Raw genomic sequence first — 6,922 nt, forward strand, 5'->3', positions numbered from 1 at the left:
TATCTCGCAAACTACTAAAGCTATATCAAGGAAACTTTCTAGAGTCGTTTCTTTTAGGTACTACCTTATAAAGTTCAAAAATGGAGGACATCGGATTATAACCACACCCACCTCCCATACAATGGTTATGTTGAAAACTACTAAAAATGCTTTAATTTAGTAAGGAAAACCATCAGAAGCCATCATTATAAAGATGGTACAGAAGTGCTGCACTCAAAATGGTATACGAAATTTTTAATGGGCCGCCTACTTATGGGTCAAAAACCATATCTCCAAAACTACTCTACCAATTTCAATGAAATTCGGAGCGTAATATCTTTCTAGCTTCCCATTGATGTGTTGTGAAATTAGTCCAAATCGGTTCACAACCACGCCTACTTCCCATATACCAGAACTTTGAAGTCGGCCTGAATAGTTTACTTTACAATATATAAAGTTAGTAATAGTGAAGATATCTGAACAGAACTTTGCAAAAATACTGTATTTAAAGGCAATAGTGGCATCGCCCTACTAAAAATCGTCGAAATCGGTCCGTAAGTTTTCAAGACCATATATATCGAATATGTAGACCTCAGTACTTCTAACAAATTTTGTTTTACCGAAATTATAGTTAAGTCTCTCAGATATTTTGAAGATATTTTAAGGGAACATGTTTCTTCTAATAATATATCACCGTGCCAACAATGAGTGAAATAGGGTCATAAATTCATCAATCTTCCATATACTTAATATTAGGATTTTCAAACTTTCAATGGACTTTATACGATATATATGCCGAATATGTGAGTCAAATTGTTTGTTATATTAATAAATTTAAATAAATAAATTGCGAGAGTATAAAATGTGCGGTGACACCCGAACTTAATCCTTCCTTACTTGTTTTTTTTTATAAAATATTCTTTATACATATATTTTTTCACTAAAGAGAAAAAATAGGAAATTGTTTTGATATTATTTTATACCCACAAAGTCATGAACTTTCCTAAATGACTGTTTCAAAGAGATTAGTTTTGTCAGTTGGCAACACTCTCCGGCCTTTTTTATTGAAAATCTCCATCACTACATTTTATGTTTATTGAATTTGAAGCGAATATATATGAAATTTTATTATTTTTAAAATGAAATTTTTTTTAAAACGCAAAAATCATTTAAAAAATGTGTAGCCATCGATTTATTGATGGATTCTCGGCATTGACTTTTTTATTCCTGTTTTTATATGTGTTTTTGTGTGTGAGTGCTCCATTTCTGGCAAAAGCTATAAAATGCATTGTTCCGGAAGAGTGGTCGAGAGCAACAGTGTTAATAGCTCCAGCGAGGGCATGTGCTGGACGAAAACAGCAAAAACAACAACAGAGGCCAGTGAAAAAAGGCGAAACAACAAATTTCATTGTCAGCACACAAAAAACAATAAGGAGAGCAGCAAGAGTATATCAATGCGTTGCTGTGTTGGGGGCCACCGCAATATCATAACAGACATAAATAATATAAATAATAAAGCCGATCAGCACTCGAACTACTAGTATACTCGTAAAACGTTTGTACGAACTCATAATTGAGTGTGCTGCGCAACGCCATGCCGATTTATTTCGAGCTATTTAGCCTTTGTTAAATAAACTTCGGTTGGCTGCCACAGCTTCGCAGCTGGCAAATGTGATAAAAGCTATTCGAGCGTACGAAATAGCATTATACTCGATATCATTTTCATCAATACAACAACAACAAGTTGGCGCGTTTATTTAGTTAACACGTAATGTGTTTAAAGTCCGCTACGACGCTTAACACACAGTGAAAAACCAGATAAATTAATTTTGACACTCCACGCTGAAAAAAAAATACAGAAAATCAGTTTTCGCCAATTTATGAGTTTAATGTGACACCGGCGGCGGTCAGCAGCGAAATTAACACTAAATGATGACCAAAACTCTTCACACATACATACACAGGACACATATTGGCATTTGGCCACGGGCGGTTCTGCTATATGCGACTCAGAGGTGTGGGTTCATGAAAGTTAGTTTTCAAATTGAGTTTTACGAATTGAAAATTTTGTAGCCATACGGAAAAAATATTGCCACAAGGCATTTGGTTTGACGCATAACAGTTTTTTTTTCATAAAATGCAGTGCTGGACCCCCCAAATCCTGAATACACACAGCTTTCTGTCAAAGCACCACTGAGCTCGAACCGAGTTTGATCAATGGCCGCAGGAGATTAAAATTTTAATACGCTGCTGTGGATTAACACTTTTACCCAACTTTTATAGCCAGAGTCTATGTGTATATGTGCTGGAGTATGCCAGCTAGAGTGACAGTGATGAGCATAAACGCGCAATTAATAGTGACAGCCGCCGGCTTGAACTTAACTCTTATGAGCAAGTTGACAGCAACGACGGCAAACGCAAACAGGCAGCTGCACTTGCACAGTGGGGATGTTCATAGTGAGGATTGGAAGTATTTCAACGGAAATAAATAAGTAAACCGGAAGTTATGAGAAGCTTATTCTTCATGAACTGACTAGTTCCAATTTACAATTTTCTTCACATAATTCACCATATATAGTCTCTCTAGACAGCTCTAAGCGAGAATATATCATCTTTATTTAGATATTATAATAAAGGGTCTTGAACGCGTTGAAACTTGATTTATACCAGTTTTTTATACCAATTGCTTGTTCGATTCGCCTGTACTCAACACTGGCAAATACCAATGAGTAGCAAAATATATATTTTTCAATTCAAATATTTTGGATTTATTTAATTGTATCTACAATTTTATGATATCTCCCCACAGTATCCCACTATTATATATTAAGATTTACGTACGCCACAGCCACTTAGCCATTTATTAAAGTCACTGTCAAGCTTGAGTACATCATTTTGCTGCAACCAAAAACGTTAACTCATGCGCGTCGAATGAAGAAGGTTGAAGCATAACTTTGCTGCTTTACCAAAGGTCACAAGTCCATAATAATATATGAACAGGAAGGGTTTCATTTCTAACATTTTACTACCAATATTTTAAGTTCTCACAAAAGCAGGCAGCTCCTACTGATACAAAATCGCTGTTTAAATACAAAATATCAACTTAGTCAGCTATAACCGTGAGGCATGCTAGTCTCACTGCTTATCTTGGCTATTTGCTTAGTCAGTCCTTTGATTTTATTGCTCCTCAGGGATTCGCAACATAACTCCCTAGCACACTCACCCGTACATAAGCAAATAAATAAACGTAAATATTGCTTTGACTTGGTTGCTCCGCCACACCTACTTGCCACGTTCATGCCACAAATGCTAGGCAGTAGCAACGGCATAAATAACCTCAGCTGGGACATTTGATGTGTTAATTGGTTTTCGCAAGGATTATCAGCCACCGCATTACTGGCATTACTGTTGCTCGGCAATGTTTGTTAATTTTTGTTAATGCAAGATTTTTCGGCCGTGCGCTTGCTTGCGGCCTCTTTGTAGCAGTGTCGATTTTTCGACTTTTGTGAACCTCAATCTTTGTTTCACTTAAGTTCTATTTTTATGCCCTGAAATTTGTTTCATTTTATTTGTGTTACTCTTAGCATTTGATGACGACTCGAGGCTCATTGACGTGACAGGTGACGTCTTGAGCGTTTTGTAAGCCTCGAGCGTTACACATATTTATTTCTTTGCTACACATTTTATCTGTTGTCAATTTGCTGTGCTCGAGTAATGAGAAACTTGTCTGTCAATCGTAAACTCACTTGCAAAATTTGTTGTATTATCCTTTCATTCAGAGTGAAACTCATTTTGCGCCGATAAATGAAATAATATATGTATATCGTATACTCAAAATTGTTACTGTTCTTTTCTTAGCATTGCTACTTGGATATACTCGAAGATATAATTCTGTTACAGACAGCACTTATTAAAGAAGAATTTCAGATATAACATTTTTTTTCATTTGTATATATAATTGTGTATATTCTTCTTCAACTGCTCAAGCATTAAATTGCGAAATATTAAATTTACGAAACTAATAAAGCTGAAAATTTGATCAATCAAAATTCAATTAACACACCCAGTGCGCTCCATGGCGTGTTTATCTGCTCACGGCGTTTTCTTCTGCTTCTTCTTTCAACACTTTGCTTAAGTTAATATTCTCACATCTATTTATATGTAGTTGTTTTTGTAACCGTGTCTTATCTCCGGCAAGTGAAGTTAACTGACTGACTGGCTTCTGTGTTTTATTAAATTTAAACTGCCTAACTTGAGGCAATCCCAGCAGCTATGCTGAGGACTAGCAATTGCACGAATATAGTTTCCGGAAAACAATTACTCACATTGCAATATACCTATGTGGAATAATATCCTTTTTATATGTGAGTCACGTTGACTCAGTGGGTCGCTAATGAAAGTAGTAGCATGTACCATTAACTTTGTAGGTGTTATGAGTGTATGATTTCCTTTCATTTGAGGGACATTCAAAATATGTTTTATTTAATTTCAAAATAGATAAAGTTGAACGAGTACAGAGCAGCGCTTAAACTTGCTGGAGCGCATATAACTTTAATAAGTTTTAATTAAAACTTTTCCGATTTGAATACAAACATACATAATTAAATAACTCAACATGTTGTATAACTAAAAAGTAAATATTTACTATCACTCATTTGCAACAGGAATGTCAAACTTCATAAATTCCAGTTGAGAATGCTGAATTTAGTGTGGCTATCCCACTGTGTTGTGTGGGAAATTCGCTCTGTTTCGCTTGGGTAGAAGTTGGTCTGCTGCTCACTACATTCTACAAAAAAATGGTTTATTGAGAAAGGAGTTGCTCACAATAACTAGTGACAACTAACACTACAACTATATTATACTATTTGCGTGGGCGCAAATCAGCGATATGTTGAAGAACCTCGCTTTGATGCGGATTGTGGCTAGACGTTCATCCACCGGAGTGAATGCCAGGACTCGACGAAGGAGTCTCTCTCCCACCACGAATATCACACCGAATTTGCGCTCCATTATATGGCCGCTGTAGTAGATGTCACAAGGACCCACCTTCTTCCGTCCTTGTCCCGTCCATCGCATTTCTTGGATTGCGGTGATGTCAGCCTTTACTCTTACGAGGACATCAACCTGCTGGGCAGAGGCATCTTCCTAATTAAGGGTCCGGACATTCCAGATGCATGCCCTTAAATCATAGTCCTTTAAACGTTTGCTGTGGTCGTCATCAAAACGGGGGTGTCTTATCCGAGGCTGTTGCTTCCTATTCATTGGTTATTCGTTTTTATGTGGTTGGTCCGAAACCCTACGCACAACCGCATAAGCGGGATTCGCCTTCTCACTTTAGCTCGCCTCCAAACGGATGTCTGTTGGCTACCCATAGGATACTTGGTCTAAGACCGGAAGTCGTGAGCTACTTGAGCCACATGCAAAAGAATCGTTCCTGGCCACTCCCAAGTGAATGGCAGTCAGAAACTTTCCGCACTTACGTAAACTTCTACATATGACTTCATCCTCCACTGTACTATACTGACAACTTAAAATAAAGTACGAGTGTTCTATTGACAGATACTTATTATTCATCCACAAAAAATCAAAACCTTCTCAAATAAATAATCTTCTGGTATTCAGGAGATAATATTATATATTGCAGACGTTGGTACCTTGAAAGACAGGGGAACCATTATACAGTGCCAGTCTAGATACTGTAGAAGATTAAATCTCCACTCATTCAAGCTTACTCTAGATTTACCATAGAACTCTTCTGTATTCAACGAGTTCTACAATGGAGTTCCATTTTACCGATTACATAGATCAGTCCATCCGACCTCTTTCTCTCTTTCCATGGGTAGACCCATTCATCATTCTGAGCCTGAGAAATCCTTAACTGATTTTGGTCGCCATATGGTAGCTATTGAGTTCTTATTATAAAATTTACTATTTTCTGCGACGAACTTTTGCATATTCTCATACAGGACACACATTATTTCTATATAAAATTCAATTGCATTATATGCCATATTATTTGGTGCCACCGGAGTGGAATATAGAAAATATAAAGAGTATGCACATTTGAAAGCGCTTTATGTTTTGTATCTAGCAATTATCTCTCAGTACTGCTTATTTTCTGCAGCTTGCGCATGAAATGTGAAATTGCATATGCCTGATTCTCTGTAATGTTAAACGAACGAAATATACTTTTGACAAAACGGTAATGCGAGTATGCAAAATTAATGCGGAGAGACGGCGGTTTAATGTTGCAAAATACTGCCACTTAAAAGGTAGCTGACGATATAAACGCAATAAAGTACCGACGCGCAAGATCTAAGGCATTTCACGCATTTCACGCTTTGTGCGACAATTAAATTTAAGCGCTTTATATGCCACAAGAAGAAAGCCAGTTACCAAGCGAGCGAGCGTGCTTTTAGTGCCGCGTCGATGCGCGATTAAGCAGGTTACGCCAGGCTACGCGCTCAGCAGCGCAACACCGAGATCTCCCATACTTATGCGCATATTTAATGTAATGGCCGTCTTATGAGTACGAGTATATGGTATGGTATATACCAGTCATGTAGATTTTATGACACCTCGCGCTGTTAGGCAACGCGCTCTCACGCTTACTCACGCATGTATTTATGCCTCCATCCTTACGACTTTATAATCACGTTCGTTCGTTGTGGCAGGCAGTCGTCATAAACGTACAGAAATTCAGAAATTCACAATTCATAGGCGAAGAAATTGGAATTTCACCGCAAAAATGCGTGCAACCTGCCACCGCAAGCTGACTGCCACACAAACACACACACTCTCTCATACTCACGCATACATTCCATGCAAATTCGCCTCGAGCAGCGCGTACTGCGACGTGCGTGTATGCACAGGAAATCGTTTAGGCCTCGCAAAATTTCCAATTCAAATTCACAAGCCGCGCGTCAATGACGGCTGCCATCAC

This window comes from Zeugodacus cucurbitae, chromosome 3 (genome assembly GCF_028554725.1).
Source record: "Zeugodacus cucurbitae isolate PBARC_wt_2022May chromosome 3, idZeuCucr1.2, whole genome shotgun sequence".
NCBI lineage: Eukaryota > Metazoa > Arthropoda > Insecta > Diptera > Tephritidae > Zeugodacus > Zeugodacus cucurbitae.